The sequence below is a fragment of the Symphalangus syndactylus genome, chromosome 10 (assembly GCF_028878055.3).
Source record: "Symphalangus syndactylus isolate Jambi chromosome 10, NHGRI_mSymSyn1-v2.1_pri, whole genome shotgun sequence".
Taxonomy (NCBI): domain Eukaryota; kingdom Metazoa; phylum Chordata; class Mammalia; order Primates; family Hylobatidae; genus Symphalangus; species Symphalangus syndactylus.
Genome location: NC_072432.2, coordinates 101893322 through 101909535, shown reverse-complemented (window position 1 = coordinate 101909535; position 16214 = coordinate 101893322). Strand labels below are relative to the sequence as shown.

The following is a 16214-nucleotide window of genomic DNA, read 5'->3' as shown; positions in this document are numbered from 1 at the left end:
ATGCAAAGTATTTCAACATGCAGAAATGAGGCTGAGAGAAAAATGGCCTTTTAAGAGATTTAGAGACTGGGTTCTGAAACAGCCTAAGTTCAAATTCTGGCTCTATCATTTACTAGCTGTTTGGCCTTGGGACAATTAATTTAAAACATTACACACTGGGGGAGGCTCGGTGGCTCACAACTATAATCCCAGCATTTTGGGAAGCCAAGGCGGGGGGAGTGCTTGAGCCCAGGAGTTCAAGACCAACCTCGGCAACATGGTGAGACCCTGCCTCTACAAAAAAAAAAGTATTTTAATTAGCTGGGCCTGATGGCACACACCTGTGGTCCCAGGTACTCCCAGCTAGTTGGGAGGCTGAGGTGAGAGGTTGAGGCTGCAGTGAGCTGTGATTAGGTCACGGCACTCCAGCCTGGGGCAACAGACTCTGTCAAAAAAAAAAAAAAAGAAAGGCCAGGCGTGGTGGCTGACACCTGTAATCCCAGTACTTTTGGGAGGTCAAGGTGGAGGATCGCCTGATGTCAGGAGTTCAAGACCAGCCTGGTCAACATAGTGAAACCCCGTCTCTACTAAAAATACAAAAAAAAATTAGCCAGATGTGGTGGCAGGCACCTGTAGTCCCAGCTACTCGAGAGGCTGAGGCAGGAGAATCGCTTGAACTTGGGAGGCAGAGGTTGCAGTGAGCCAAGATCGCGCCACTGCACTCCATCCTGGGCAACAAGAGCAAGACTTCATCTCAAAAAAATAGTATTATATACATACACACACACACACATACACACACACACACACATTACACAAGATACTGTGCCTTATGAACACTGCCACTTAATAAACGTTATGACGCCAACAATAAATGCAACAGGGGATAGACACAGAGGATAAAGACTGGCTGAAGTTATCAGTAAAGATTTCACACAGATTCCACATCTTACTCTGTGTTTGCTTTTTCTTTTCTTTATGAACTGTATCAGTTATACAGTACATTATGTAAAATTCTAAATAACAGTTTAAAGAATTTTAAAGCACAGTGGCAGGCACCTGTAATCTCAGCTACTCAGGAGGCTGAGGCACAAGAATCGCTTGAGGTGGAGGTTTCAGTGAGCCAAGATCACACCACTGCACTCCAGCCTGGGCGACAAAGCGAGATTCCATCTCAAAAAAAAAGAGAGAATTTTAACGCAAACACTCCATGTAATTATTACTAAGGTCAAGAAATAGACTACTACAAAAGCTTCTCCATAATATGTCCCTCCCTAATTACAAACTTGGGAAATTTAATCCAAGCCTCAGTTCCTCACCAGTAAAAGGGGGATAATACCAACATAACAATAACTATCCCACAGAGTTATTGTAAAATGTTTATTAGCATATAGTAAATGCTCAATGTTCTTTTTTGCTTTTGTTCTTTTTTTGAGACAGAGTCTCACTTTGTCACCCAGGCTGGAGTGTAGTGGCGCAATCTCAGCTCACTGCAACCTCGACCTCCTGGGCTCAACCTATCCTCTGCCTCAGCCCCCCAAGTAGCTGGGACTACAGGTGCACACTACGACACCTAGCTAATATTTTGTATTTTTTGTAGACACAGGGTTTCACTATGTTACCCAGGCTTGTCTGAAACTCCTGAACTCAAGTGATCGCCCGCCCCAGCCTCCAAAAGGGCTAGGATTACAAGTGGAAGCCACTATGCCTAGCCAAGTGTTTTCTTACACACACACATATTCACCAGAACAAAGACGTGGGGAAAGACAGGATACAAGTATGTAATCTAATTTGGTGATAACATATAACCACAGAGAAGTACAATGAAGAGATAAAGCTGGAAAGCTAGGTTGTAGCCATGTAAGAAACAAAAGAAAAACTTAAGAAGCAAATAACAAAAGGGAAACTGAGAAAATTCACTGGACAGTTTTGGAAGACAACTCTCCATGGAGTCTCTTGATTTTCTGCCTGTCTTGAGAAGAGAAGCACTGAAAGCCTTTGTTCCAATCTTTTCAGGATAGTTATATAGCGAAGAGTCCTGGAAGAAAGACATGTCCCCGAGCAAAAAGCGTATTTATGACCCATTATAAAAGATCTGAGTTTCTCTAAGCTTGAGATTCCACTACTTGTGCAGGTTATCACCTGGACCTCTTCCCAAAGACCTATGCAAACTGGAGCTCAGAAATATGATGCAAATGCTGACTGTCTGGCTACTGATAAAGTGCATCGTTCTTCATCTATGACCAAGTCATTTCAATGACTTCTACCATAAGCCATTAAACTATGCCAAGTTAACTTGTCAGCCTATACATAGGGTAAAACTTCAAACTCTTCATAGTTCTTGACAGACATTAGCATATAATCAATGTTTATTATAACTGAAAGACTCCACTTCCATGTTGTTGGAAGGAATTTTTTTTTTTTTTTGAGATGGAGTTTTGCTCTTGTTGCCCAGGCTGGAGTGCGATGGCGCGATCTCAGCTCACCACAACCTCCACCTCCCAAGTTCAAGTGATTCTCCTGCCTCAGCCTCCCAAGTAGCTGGGATTACAGGCGCCCTCCACCATGCCCAGCTAATTTTGTATTTTTAGTAGAGATGGGGTTTCTCCATGTTGGTCACACTGGTCTCGACCTCCTGACCTCAGATGATCTGCCTGCCTCGGCCTCCCAAAGTGCTGGGATTACAGGCGTGAGTCATTGTGCCTGGCCAGGAATTTTTTAAAAAGCAATACTCAACTACATACTACCATCAAAAGCACTTTAAATATAATAAAGAGTTTTGGGTAGATAGGTAGAAAAAGATATATTATGGAAACAGTAAGCTCAAGATGGCTGGAGTGGCTATATTAACATCAAATAAAGCAGACTTCAAGAAAAAGATTATTACCAGAAACAGAGACACATTTCATAATAATAAAAAGGTCCACTTGTCAAAACAACATAATAATCATAAGTTGTACATGTCTTACAACAGAGCTTCAAAATGAGTGAGAAAAACTTGACAGAATTAAGGGAGAAACAGATAATTCTACAGTCATAGTTGGATATTTTAACTTTCTTCTTGGCAGCTGATAGAATGAGACAAAAAAGCAACGACAAAAAAAACAACAAAGACACAGATTATTTGAAAAGTGCTATTAAAACACCTTAACCTAATTGATAGTTACAGAATACTACACCCAACAACTGCAAAACACACTTTCAAGTATGAAAGATACATTAACCAAGATGGACCATATGCTGGCCCATAAAATAAGTTTCAATAAATTTAAAAGGATTAAAATCATAAAGACTATGACCTCAAAATGAAACTAAGTTAGAAATCAGTAATAAGATACCTAGAATAATCCCAAATATTGAAAATTAAACAAGGCTGGGCATGGTGGCTCATGCCTGTAATCCAAGCACTTTGGGAGGCCGAGGCAGGCGGATCCTTGAGGTCAGGAGTTCAAGACAAGCCTAGCTAACATGGCAAAACCCCGTCTCTACTAAAAAAATACAAAAATTAGCTGGGTGTGGTGGTGCACGCCTGTAATCCCAGCTACTGTGGAGACTGAGACAGGAGAATCACCTGAACCAGGGAGGTGGAGGTTTCAGTGAGCGGAGATTGCACCACTGCACTTCAGCCTGGGTGACAGAGCGAGACTCCGTCTCAAAAAAAAAAAAAAAAAAAAGAAAATTAAACAACACACTTTTAAGTAATCCATGGGTAAAAGAAGATATCACAAATTAAAAACAATGTCAAAGTAAATTATAAACATATAACACATCGAAGTCTGAGTGATGTAGCAGTGCTTAGAGAAAAATATATAGCTTTAAATGCATTTATTAGAAAACAAAAAGTTGCTTAAAATCTATAACCTAAAGTTTCACTTTAAAAGGCTGGAAAGAAAGCAAAGCAGAAGAAAATTTTAAAAAGCAGAAACCAATCAGATACTAAAGACAAATACTGACAATTATCTCAGTTGGTTATTTGAAAAAATAATCGATAAATCACTAGACTGGGTCAAGATAAAAAGAACATACTGGCCAGATGCAGTGGCTCACGCCTGTAATCCTAGCACTTTGGGAGGCCGAGACGGGTGAACAGCTTGAGGCCAGGAGTTCAAAACCAGTATGGCCAACATAGTGAAACCGTGTCTCTACTAAAAATACAAAAAATTAGTCAGACATAGTGGAGGGCACCTGTAATCCCAGCTACTTGGGAGGCTGAGGCAGGAGAATCGGTTGAACACAGGAGGCGGAGGTTACAGTGAGCTAAGATTGCACCACTGCACTCCAGCCTGGGCAACAAGAATGAAACTCCCTCTCAAAAAAAAAAAAAACAATACCAGAAATTAAAGAAGAGCTATCACTACAGATCCTACAGACATTAGAAGGACAGGAAGGAAATCTTACAAACTCCTGCCAATCAATTAAGTAAAATGAACAAATTTCCCTAAACTGACACAAGATGAAACAGACCAAAATTGACACAATATGAAACAGAAAATTTGAATAGCCCTATATCTAGTATAGAAACTAAATTTGATTTTGTTATCAAAACCATCCCAAAAAGAAAATTCCGAGTCCAGATGGTATCACTGGTACATTCTAAAATTCAAGGAAGAATAACAGTATTACACAAACTATTTCAGTAAATACAGGGAACATGTCCCAACCTTTTTTATGAAGCCATCATAACCCTAATACCAAAACCTGACAAAGACATTACAATAAAACTATAAAGCAATATGCCTAATGAAGAAATAGGCCAAAAATCCTATCAAAATAATAGTAAATACAAAAGGGATACATAATACGCTGTGACCAAGTTGGCTTATCCCAGTAACCAAAATTATTTTAACTTTTGAAAACCATCATTAACTTAACCATTCTACCACTAAAGACATTCAGTTTATTTCTGAATTTTGGCTACTGCAAATAAGGCTACTATGAACATTCTGTTCACACATCCTGGTACAAAAACACAAGGATTTTGGCTGGCCACGGTGGCTCACGCCTGTAATCCCAGCACTTTGGGAGGCCGAGGCAGGCAGATCACTTGAGGTCAGGAGTTTGAGACCAGCCTGACCAACATAGAGAAACCTCATCTCTACTAAAAATACAAAATTAGCCAGACATGGTGGTGCATCCCTGTAATCCCAGCTACTCGGGTGGCTGAGGCCGGAGAATCGCTTGAACTGGGCAGGCGGAGGATGCGGTAAGCCAAGATTGCACTATTGCACTCCAGCCTGGGCAACAAGGGCGAAACTCCGTCTCAAAAATAAAAATACAAGGATTTCATTCATCAGGAATATAAAGATAGGAGTATAACTGCTGGGGTTAAAATACATGAATCTTGAATTTACTATCTTACTAACATCTTTCAGAAAATGATTGTATCAATTTACACTGCTGACAAAAGTGAAAATGTAATTCCTCTATGTTCTCACCAATACTTGATATTATCAGACTTTTAATGTTTGTCAGTCTGAGGGAAGTGAAATGGTTTCTTCTCATGGCTCTACTTTGCACTTTCCTTTTTACCAATGAGATTACAATTCAATGCTTTTCCCAGTGTTAGCTGCTGTGAGTCATGACATTTCTTAGGTGAACTGCAACCAACCTTTTTTTTTTTTTTGAGACAGAGTCTCACTCTGTCACCTAGGCTGGAGTGCAGTGGTGCGATCTCAGCTCACTGCAACCTCTGCCTCCAGAGTTCAAGCAATTCACGTGCCTCAGCCTCCCGAGCAGCTGGGACTACAGGCACATGCCACCACACGCAGCTAATTTTTGTATTTTTAGTAGAGAACGAGGTTTCGCCATGTTGGCCACACTGGTCTCCAACTCCTGACCTCAAGTGATCCACCTGCCTCAACCTCCCAAAGTGCTAGGATTATAGGCGTGGGCCACTGTGCCCAGCCACAACCAGCATTCTTAATAGAAAAGATCAGAAAATATCACAGTGCACTGCATAAAGATTAAGTATTATTTCATGAAACTTTTATTTTCATTGTATGTGGATGTGTGTGTTTGTACTAGGCCACAACGTAAAATGTTTTTGTAACTGCTAGCAGAAGCTAGAAAACAAGTTAAAAGCCATTGCTATTGTGTTTACAGCAAAATTCCATTGAAATTCTTGGACAACTAAACGGTACATCATTTTGGTCCACAGCACAAAGAAATGTATTTCATAAAGAAGGTAAGACACTCTCACATAACCCATAAATATATACACCTACTACGGACTCACAAAATTAAAAATAAATAAAAAATAAACTGGTTGGGGGGGAAAGAAGGCAAGATTTACGACATCCTTCACTACTGACTGGCAAAAAAAGAGTAGCCACCCCCAACCTTTTTGGTACCAGGGACCAGGTTCATGGAAAAACATTTTTCCACGGATGGGGTGGGGAATCGGAAGGTTTCAGGATAAAACTGTTCCACCTCAGATCATCATGCATTAGATAAAGCGCGCAACCTACATCTCTTGAATGCGCAGTTCACAATAGAGTTTGCACTCATATGACAATCTAATGCTCCTACTGATCTGACAGGAGGTGGATGGAGCACAGGTGATAAAGCTAGTTCACCTGCCTCTCACCTCCTGCTACGCAGTCCAGTTTCTACCAGGCCACAGACCATATGGGTCCACAGCCCAGGGGTTGGGGACCCTTGATTTAGAACACAGGTGTCCAATCTTTTGGCTTCCCTGGGCCACATTAGAAGAAGAATTGTTGTAGGCCATACATAAAATACACTAATGATAGCTAATAAGGTAAAAAATAAACAAAACAAACCTCATATTGTTTTTAATAAGTTTATGAAATTTGTGTTGAGCCACATTCAAAGCCATTCTGGGCTGCATGCAGCCCATGGGCCGCAGGTTGGACAAGCTTGATTTAGAAGAGGAGGAGAAAAATCTGAGGGAAGCAATAAGGGGTATGTTATAAAAAGAAAAGATTCTATAAAACCAACTGAATTATAAGACACTTTCAGCACTAAAAGGCAGGAAGCTGACTGTCTTCTTAACCACCAAAATAACAGAAAACTTCCTACAGACACAATTCTAATTCCTTCAAGAATCACCTCATTCTGTGGCTTATGCAAGAACATCATTTTAGCTCTCTGCTTCCTAGTTTTTCCCTACCACCCTAGCAAGAATCATCTAAATTCTAAAGATTTATATTTTTATTCAGTCAACAAAAATTTACCAAGCCCCTATTATATCATTTCTGTATTAAAATATATCTCCCTAGCAATTTTAATTCCCAGTTATATCCTTTAAAGCAAGGGTGTCCAATCTTTTAGCTTCCCTGGGCCACACTGGAAGAATTGTCTTGGGTCACCCATAAAATAAACTAATTATAACTGATGAGCTAAAAAAAACAAAAAAAAATGCAGAAAAAAAACTCACAATGTTTTAAGAAAGTTTATAAATTTGTGTTCGGCCACGGGTTGGACAAGTTTGCTGGGCTTGATTATCCCTGGCTAACCTATCTTAATTGCCTCTTCATGAAAGTATTTTGCTTCTTGGACTACTAAACCGTATGCCATGACTAAACTTCTGCTGCCTTCTTTGTTCCACCAATAATACCCCTACTCTGAGACTTGCAAATAACTATTCTCTTCATAAGAATTCTCTCCTCAGCCGGGCGCGGTGGCTCACTTTGGGAGGCCAAGGCAAGCTGATTGCCTGAGGTCAGGAGTTCGAGACCAGCCTGGCCTTAGGCAGGTGCTGAAACCCCGTCTGTACTAAAAATACAAAAATTAGCCAGGCATCCAAGCACAGTGCCTCACGCCTGTAATCCCAGCACTTTCGGAGGCTGAGGCAGGCAGATCACCTGAGGTCAGGAGTTCGAGACCAGCCTGACCAACATGGAAGAACACTGTCTCTACTAAAAATACAAAATTAGTTGGGGGGTGTGGTGGCACGTGCCTGTAATCCCAGCTACTCAGGAGGCTGAGGCAGAAGAATCACTTGCACCCGGGAGACAGAGGTTGCAGTGAGCCGAGATTGCACCACTGCACTCTAGCCTGGGCAACAAGAGTGAAACTCTGTCTTAAAAAAAAAAAAAAAAAATCAGCCGGGCATGGTGGTGGGTGCCTGTAATCCCAGCTACTCAGGAGGCTGGGGCAGGAGAATTCACTTGAACCTGGGAGGCGGAGGTTGCAGTAAACCAAGATTGCGCCACTGCACTCCAGCCTGGGCGACAGAGCGAGACTCCGTCTCAAAAAAAAAAAAAAAAAAAGAATTCTCTCTTCACAAGCTGCTAGACCAATCACACCACAGCAACTGTCTGACGCAATGATTGTGTGAATCTGCCACTTAACAGGAGTGTGATCCAAGGCATTTAAATTCCTTAACTTCGGCCACGCACAGTGGCTCACGCCTGTAATCCCAGCACCTTGGGAGGCCAAGGCGGGCTGATTACTTGAGGCCAGGAGTTTGAGACCAGCCTAGGCAACATGGCAAAATCTCATCTCTTTACAAAATACAAAAATTAGCTGGGCGTAGTGGCATGTGCCTGTAGTCCCAGCTACTGTAGGCCCCACCTGAGCCTGGGGAGGTTGAGGCTGCAGTGAACTGTGACTGCACAACTGTACTCCAGCCTAAGTGACAGAGAGAGACCCTATCTCAAAAAATAAAAAATAAATCCCTTTACTTCTCTGAGATTCAATATCATATCAAAACCAGGTAAAACAAAAGGCATCAACGAATGGCAAGAATTACATAATTTTTTTTTTTTTGAGACGGAGTCTCACTCTGTCACCCAGGCTGGAGTGTAGTGACACAATCTCAGCTCACTGCAAGCTCCACCTCCCGGGTTCACACCATTCTCCTGCCTCAGCCTCCCCAATAGCTGGGACTACAGGTGCCCGCCACCACACCCGGCTAATTTTTTATATTTTTAGTAGAGACAGGGTTTCACCGTGTTAGCCAGGATGGTCTCGATCTCCTGACCTCATGATCCACCCACCTCGGCCTCCCAAAGTGCTGGGATTACAGGCGTGAGCCACCGTGCCTGGCCAAGAATTATGTAATTTTTAAAAAATACAAATAACTGGCCAGCCACAGTGGCTCACGCCTGTAATCCCAGCACTTTGGGAGGCCAAGGTGGACAGACAGTTTCAGGTCAAGAGTTAGAGACCAGCCTGGCCAACAAGGTGAAACCCTGTCTCTACCAAATATATAAAAAATTAGCTAGCCGTGCTGGCGCATGCCTACAGTCCCAGCTACTCAGGAGGCTGAGGCACACGAATCGCCTGAACCCAGGCGGTGGAGGTTGCAGTGAGCCTAGATCATGCCATTGCACTCTGGTCAGGGCACACTCAAAAAATAATAATGTTTTTTTTTTTTTTTCCTGAGACGGGTTCTCACTCTGTCACCCAGGCTAGAGTGCAGTGGCGTGATCACAGCTCACTGCAAGCTCCGCCTCCCAGGTTCAAGCAATTCTCCTGCCTCGGCCTCCTCAGTAGCTAGGATTACAGGCAAGTGCTACCATGCCTGGCTAATTTTTGTATTTTTAGTATAGACAGGGTTTCACCATGTCGGCCAAGCTGGTCTCGAACTCCTGACCTCAGGTGATCCACCCACCTCGGCCTCCCAAAGTGCTGGGATTACAGGCATCGGCCACTGTACCAGGCCAATAATAGTAATTTTTAAAAATTAAAAAAAAAAAGTGTTCTTACTGGCAGAAATGAAAGAAAAAATAATTATATAAACTCCCTTCTCCCACTGCCTCCCTTCTTTATAACTTTTTAAATTTGTTTTTTTTTAATTTCCTCTCAATGCAATAAAATTATTTCATAGAGGAAGGCACATAAACTAAGGTACCAGGAAACAGGGGAAAGGAAAAAAGGTGAGGAAAAGGCAATATAAGTAAGAGTAAGCTGATCAAGTTGGGTTACTGCTCTGCCTATGTCCTCTCCTTGTATGTCCAGAATCTCAACAGGTAAATGTGAATATACTTCTTTTCCCATGGCAGGCAAAATTCTTAAGAGCCTCCACTAACCCACACCCTTGTATCATCCCCTCCCCTTGAGTGTGGGAGAGACCTGTAGATATAACGGGATATCACTACGGTGATTATATGACAAAATATATGTTTGCATATGTAATTAAGGCCCTTAGTTAAGTTTACCACAAGGGCCTCAGAGCTTAGCTGGTGAGCTTTTAAAAAAGACCTTAAAGGGGAGTCAGAGGTCAGACACACAGGAAATAGGGAGATTGACTCCTGCTAGCATGGATAAAAGCTAACAGCCATGTTGTGAACTGTCTATGTGGCCACATGGCAAGGATCTGAGAGCAGTCCTTGGCCAAGAGCTAACAAGAAGATGGGGACTTCAGTCATACTATCACAAGGAAATTAATGGTGCCAACAAGTAGTGACCTTGAAAGACAACTCTGGCCGGGCACAGTGGCTCACACCTGTAATCCCAGCATTTTGGGAGGCTCAGGTGGGCAGATCACGAGGTGAAGACATGGAGACCATCCTGGCCAACATGGTGAAACTCCCTCTCTACTAAAAATACAAAAATTAGCTAGGCATGGTGGCACACACCTGTAGTCCCAGCTACTTTCGAGGCTGAGGCAGGAGAATCGCTTGAACCTGGGAGGCAGAGATTGCAGGGAGCCGAGATCGCGCCACTGCACTCCAGCCTGGTGACAGAATGAGACTCCATCTCAAAAAAAAAAAAGACAACTCTAAGCCTCAGATATGAACTGCAGCCACAGCTGACACCCTGATTTTAGCCTATGAGATGCTCAGCTATACCTCCCCAAACTTCTAACCTATGGAAGCTGAAAAAATTGTTAATCTGCTAAGTGTGAAATTTGTTATGCATCAAAGAAAAGAAAGAAAGAAAGAAACTAATATACCCCCCTAAATAAGGATATAAAGATACAGGACAAAACAACAAATAAAAGGGGAAACAAGAATGTATCTTTCCCAGAGTACATTATTTCTTCTCACAGCACTGAGATTATGAACATACAGAGTCAGAATCAAGGAAAAAAAGATTAAAACTGTACAAAATTCTGTAAATTTTAAGTTATAGTAATTAAATGTGTGTTTTTCACAGGCATCTTGTTACACAATCACCATAAGATACTATCCCCATTTTATTTTTTTAAAGAGATGGGGTCTCGTATGTTGCCCAGGCAGGCCTTAAACTCCTGGGTTTAAGGGCTCCTCCTGCCTCACTACAGAGTAGCTGGAACTACAGGAGTGCACCACTGGGCCCGGCTCCCCATTTTTAGAGATAAAGAAAGTAAGGCTCAAAGGTAACATCCCGAACACCACAAACCCAGGGAATGTTCAAAGTAACTTCGGTCCAGGACCCACTCCTTCTCCCCTACACCATAGTGCCTTTAAGGCTTTAAAAGAGCCAATCAAATCTACAGTCATTTTATTAGTCTCTTCAAAGGAGGCAATCCTAGTAACACAACAAACTTCCATATTTTGCATCTATTTAAATATTCCTTAGCTTTATCAGAACATCGAAACTGAAGTGGATACAGAAAAATTTCCACTCAAAAGCAGTTCGTTTGTGAAAATGACCACTGGTAGATCACTTGAATTTAGTTTACTCGAAGTACGTTTTAAATATGTAAAGGAAAAACCGTGGCAAAACACCTGTAGATCTTCTACAACTTTATTTGGGTAACAATTTGTCTTATAAGTATTCTTAATCATCAAAAACAAGGAAATAACATTTCTGCTTCTTTCCATTCCATATTTCCCTACTTGGTTAAAATTTTTTAGTCTGAATTCTTCATACATTATGAATATTGGAACAAGGTACGTTATATTACCATACAATAAACAAGTTATTTTTATTTTCACTGTTCTGTATATTTCTCTAAGTGCTTCACCATCAGAATGTGCAATTTTCTTAAAACACGAGGAAAACTAAAACGTAGAGGCACATTCAAATTCCACATAAGTTACAAATCACACAACTTTGTGCCAATTCAGATACTTTCTCGTGTAAACACTATTTTTGCGAAGATGCAAAATAGTCTTTCTAGTCAGAACCACGAGAATAAACTCTATCCATCTTCACACCAACTTTAACAGCAAATAATTTTTTTTTTATCACAAATTGCCTTTTTTTCTTTGTCTGTAAGTGTCCAAAACTATCCCATGACTTATACGCCCGGAGCACGATTCCTGCAATGTGAAGAGAATCGATAACATTTGAAATGTGGGTAGACAGCGGTGACGTGACAATCCTTAAACCTGAAAATTTCTTAGTACCCATACCACACAAGAAGCACCCAGTTCGGACCCTGCAAACGAGGCTCAAGTCCAACTCCAAGCACTCTAGTTTCCCACCCCGCCCCCACCTCGAGAAAGGAGGGAAAACAACTTTTATTGGCCTCGTCTCTCAGGGGACTGGCAAACTAGCGGGGCAGTGCTTGGGCCTGGACACGTTTCACAAGGAAGCCCCCGTCGGGGGCTGAGAGGGCAGATAGCTGGAAAGCCCGGCATTGACGCCCCATCTCCCCCAGCCGCCACCCCCCAGCCCCACCCTGCTAACAAGAAGCCTGGGCCAGCCACCCCGCCAAGCGACCCCCCAGGCCCCTCCGCTGAGATGAACTCGTTGTCATGTGACGCCGCCGTCGCTAAAACACCGCAGAAACGCAGGTCGGCGGGCGGCGGAAGGCATTCGCGCCAGCCCGCCTCGGCCCGGCCCCGCTGGGCGCGGGCGAGTCCCGAGAACCCGGGCGTGGGGGGGCGGAGGGTGGGCTTGGCGGCGGGCCCGAGCGCGCCACAAAGGCTTCCGCGCCTGTCGCCGTAGTGCCCGGGCGGGCGGGGGCAAAATTTTCGGTGCCCACGGGAGGGGTGGCAAGCGACGAAGACGCCGGGTTGCCCGCCGCGCCCACAGACGTCTCTCCGCGCACTCGGACGGCCCACGACCGCCGCTCCCCGCACAGGCCCGCGCGGCCTCCCTCCCCCGCACGGGGCCCGCGCCCGGCCCGCCCGCTCGCCGCTCGCAGCTCGCGCTCTCTCGCTCTCGCCCGGCCTCCATCTTGGATCGGCGCTTCCAGCCCCCGCGCCGCTGCCGCCGCATTCCCCCTCTTTCCCGCCCCCCGCCGCCGTCGCCGCCGCCCGCACTCACCTCAGCTGCCCATCCGGGCGCCGCCGACTGTCGACCTAGTTTCCCCCCAAAAGTCTCCGGTGTGTTATTCCCGATGTGGGGGGGTTGTTACGGGGTGGTCGCCGGGGGTTCGGGAGCGGGGGCCGCGCCTTCAACGGAGCTGCAATCCTAACCCGCCATCTGGTGGCATTTTCCACACGCCAATGGCGCCGCTGCAGACTTGGGTCCGGACCGCCCTCTGCTGGCCGCGGTGCTCACTGCCTTGCTGACGGGACAGGCCTGCCCGGAAAAGGGAGGGAGCTGAGGCGCGAGCTAGGGGCCGCGGCAGGGGCGCGCGCAAACGCTTTCCAGTGGAGATTGCGCGCACGCGCAGCAGCGGGGCGGGAAACGTGGCCGCTGCGTGGCGGCCCCGCCCCCACACGGAGTGCTCGCTCAGTTCAGCCAATCGCGAGCGGCGTAGGCTTCTGGATAAGGGCGCTGTGGACGGTTCTTGCGCCGCCCGAGGCTGGCGGAAGGACGGCCACGGTGGCGCCTGCGCGTCCGGCTCGTCGAGTTGCCGCCCGCCATTTTTGGAGCTTCTTGGAGACCTAGGCAGGAACCCGCCCCGGGTTCCTTCACCGAGGCTCCTCCCTAGGTCTCAGGGCCGGCGCTTTCCTCTGTTCCCGCCCGGCTCCTGCTGCCCCCATCCGCAGCTCTCGAGACGCCCTGCGGAAACCCGATGATGAGGCCGCGCAGATCCCTGTTCCCACTTGGATTTAGCAAGGGCCTCAGAGCTCAGCATTGTATTCGCGATTTACGGTGACAAGCGCTTTCACCAGGCGAGAGTGAAAAGGTTTCAAAGGGACTGTTGGGGACTTCCCTCGCCATTAATCTAGACGAAACACTGCCGGCCCCAGGCCGATTGGCGTCATCCTGCCTCTGTAAAGCAGCACATCCTCTCCGTGGTGCCGGCTTTGCATAAGGCGGCAGCATTGGCTAGTTTGTGAGAAGAGAATATGACTAGACTGAGAAAATAGACTCAGCTGTGAAATTGGATTTCTCCTTCCACAACCTAGGACTACTTTCAGTAGCTCTGAAATAAACATGAGAATCTTAGCCTCCTAGATGCCAAAAGAGAAATAATCAGTACGGTGAAATCATTAACAAACTATGTTGAACGTCACCTCTTCCCTGATCTCCACCTGCCTGTCCGTGGCTGTGGATCCCTACCTTTCACTTGCTTACTTTTCACCGCAAAAGTGAATCCTTACTCTCCTGGATCATTAGCCCCGTATATGACTAACTTCTCTGTCGCTATAGCCAACTATATTTCAGTATAGAATCGCTCAACTACTTTATAGTCTTCAGGGCCTATCTACAGTAGGTTACCCGTATTTGTGGTTTCTCTCTCAACGGTTTGCAAGGTGTGTGGCTTTTCGCTGGAGGAAGACATAACTGACCAGATTGGATATGAATTCGTGACTGGACCCCTACTTACAATTGTCTTGGGTTTTCTTCTAATCTCTGGCTGATCTCCTATTTTCCACAAAGACTGTTTCAAGCTTTACATGTTATTAAAGATGCCAGTCCCAGTCCATACTAATAGATACATTCATCCAGTTTCCTGGGCTGAAAGCTATGGGACTCCAATTCCGGTTTGACGTTCCCTCCATTATAAAATATCTGTGACCACTTCCTGTTTGTGATCCCAAAACTTCTAACCAAATTAACCCAGAACCCTTCTCTCCAAAGCCACTCCCTCTGCCTGAAACTATGCCATCCCTTCACACCTTCTCCTTCCACCACTACTTTCCTAGCGCCCTATAACGTAAATATGTTCTTATCCGCTGTCTTCTTCCTTTCTGTTTCTCAGAAGTTTCTGTTGTCTTGGCTGGGTGCGGTGGCTCACACCTGTAATCCCAGCACTTTGTGAGGCCGAGGCGGGCGGATAACATGAGGTCAGGAGTTCGAGACTACCCTGGCCAACACGGTGAAACCCTGTCTCTACTAAAAATGCAAACATTAGCCAGGCGTGGTAGTGTGCGCCTGTAATGCCAGCTACGCGGGAGGCTGAGGCAGGAGAATCTCTCGAACCCGGGAGGTGAAGGTTGCAGTGAGCTGAAATCACGCCACTGCACTCCAGCCTGGGCGACAAGAGTGAGACTCCGTCTCAAAAAAAAAAGTTTCTGTTGTCTTTTTTTTTTTTTTTATTCAGTGATGTTACTCCCTCCAGTTGCTATGCTATCAACCTTCCTTTCATTGACACATTCTCAAAAGAAACAGGGTTTTCACCAATCCCCATCCCCTACTTAAAACCCTTTTTCCCTCTCTTTTAAGACACGTCCCCGGATCTACACCTACCTAGTTTGCTGGTCTTCTGATTTCTTTGCTAGCACCTCCTCTTTCTTCAATCTGTTCTCTACTATATGCCTTCTCTTAGGTCTCCCAAAATTAGTCTGTTCTTGATTTTTCCTTAACTGAGGTTCCTCGTGTTCAGGTACTTGCCAGAAAGCTGCAGCTCAAACACTTAAAATAATTCATCTCTCTTATTTGAATTTCCTAATTTATCCTAACATTGTAATTTCAGCATAGTGTAGTAATTAAGAACATGAACTGTGAAACCAGACTGCTCTGGAAAGCTTTGTAACCTTAGACAAATCTCTTTCTGTCTCAGTTTCCTCAACTGCAAAATGGAAATAGCAACATTACCAATCTCATAGGGTTGTTATGAGTATTAAACTATTTAACTATTTAATATTTAAACTATTTAATATATATTATAGAAATGCCATCAGCATTATTACATTTATTGTTTTTAATCTTACTAAGAACTTTTTAGCATTTTTAAGTCTGGGGGCACGGGTAATCAACTTTCTAAGTTTATAGAAATCTAAAATTGTATTTTGCCCTCACACTTAATAATTCATAAGTAATTTTTATAATCAATTTTATAAATTGTTTATAAATAATTACATAGCAGCCTAGGCTCTAAACTGTAGGGCCAGACTTGATTATTTTCTTTCAAAAAAGCCTAAGTCCCATCATACCTCATTCAGATGGCTTGCTTTTTTTTCTACTGCTGCCATCATTCAAAACCTTCTCCCAGGCCGGGCGCGGTGGCTCAAGCCTGTAATCCCAGCACTTTGGGAGGCCGAGGCGGGCGGATC

At 44.5% G+C, this 16214-nt stretch overlaps 1 protein-coding gene across 3 annotated transcripts in view; it reads right to left on the bottom strand.

The window, feature by feature from the left end:
• The window catches only part of STAG1 (STAG1 cohesin complex component), a 424583-nt gene extending 409877 nt beyond the window's left edge, over window positions 1–14706 (bottom strand). Inside the window, exons 1-2 of one of the 3 annotated variants that reach the window (XM_055295322.2) lie at window positions 14546–14706; window positions 13090–13347 (exon numbers count right to left, since the gene is read on the bottom strand). The gene's annotated coding sequence lies outside the window, so the exon portion shown is untranslated. Of the gene's footprint in view, window positions 1–13089; window positions 14010–14545 lie in introns of those variants that run through there. The other 2 variants (XM_063611315.1, XM_055295321.2) reach the window with 2 other exon arrangements.
• Between the last annotated feature and the right edge of the window lie 1508 nt (window positions 14707–16214).